The sequence below is a fragment of the Euprymna scolopes genome, chromosome 6 (genome assembly GCF_053919585.1).
Source record: "Euprymna scolopes isolate OS-2025 chromosome 6, ASM5391958v1, whole genome shotgun sequence".
NCBI classification, from domain to species: Eukaryota; Metazoa; Mollusca; class Cephalopoda; order Sepiida; family Sepiolidae; genus Euprymna; species Euprymna scolopes.
The window spans coordinates 33,990,112-33,991,058 of NC_136487.1; the positions used below are offsets into that span (position 1 = coordinate 33,990,112).

At 41.1% G+C, this 947-nt stretch overlaps 1 pseudogene; it reads left to right on the forward strand.

Annotated features, from left to right (window-relative positions):
* The first annotated feature begins 228 nt into the window (after positions 1-228).
* LOC145278575 (U2 spliceosomal RNA) lies at positions 229-375 on the forward strand (annotated as a pseudogene).
* The last annotated feature ends 572 nt before the right edge of the window (positions 376-947 follow it).

The following is a 947-nucleotide window of genomic DNA, read 5'->3' on the forward strand; positions in this document are numbered from 1 at the left end:
TATGTTGACAAAGCAAGTTTAAATCTTTAAATTATCATCATCAGCAGCAGTATCGACATCATTAACAGCATCATTAACATCATCCTTATCATCATTATCATCATTATCATCATGGGTTTAACGTCTGTTTTACATGTTGGTGTGTGTTGGATGACATATATTGTAATCTACCAAAAGTCTTTGGCCTTTTGGTCAAGATCAAAGTGTAGTATCTGTTCCGGCAGATGCACCCTTTTCTTGGCCTTTTTGGCTCAGATCAAAGTGTAGTATCTGTTCCGGCAGATACTGCACTTAAGATAATTTGTACCAGTCAATGGAGGGGAAACCCTCTATACTGGGACAATTATTATTTTTGGTAACCAGAGTGACCCCTTTTAGGGGAGCTGGTTTTTACCTCACATTAAAAACGGCCTTGTGCCTAATTTGCTCAGTGGGGGAGCAAATAAACACCATCTGTTCCGGCAGATACTGCACTTAAGATAATTTGTACCAGTCAATGGAGGGGAAACCCTCTATACTGGGACAATTATTATTTTTGGCAACCAGAGTGACCCCTTTTAGGGGAGCTGGTTTTTACCTCACATTAAAAACGGCCTTGTGCCTAATTTGCTCAGTGGGGGAGCAAATAAATACCATCTGTTCCGGCAGATGCTGCACTTAAGATAATTTGTACCAGTCAATGGAGGGGAAACCCTCTATACTGGGACAATTATTATTTTTGGTAACCAGAGTGCCCCCTTTTTGCCTACTTTTAGGGGAGCTGGTTTTTACCTCACATTAAAAACGGCCTTGTGCCTAATTTGCTCAGTGGGGGAGCAAATAAATACCATCTGTTCTTCGGATGCGGCACTTCCATTTCTCGTTCTCTTTCACTGGAGGAGGAATCCTTCACGACTGAGACAATTTTTATTTTTGTACCTTTTCTCCACGTTAAAAAACGACGCTGG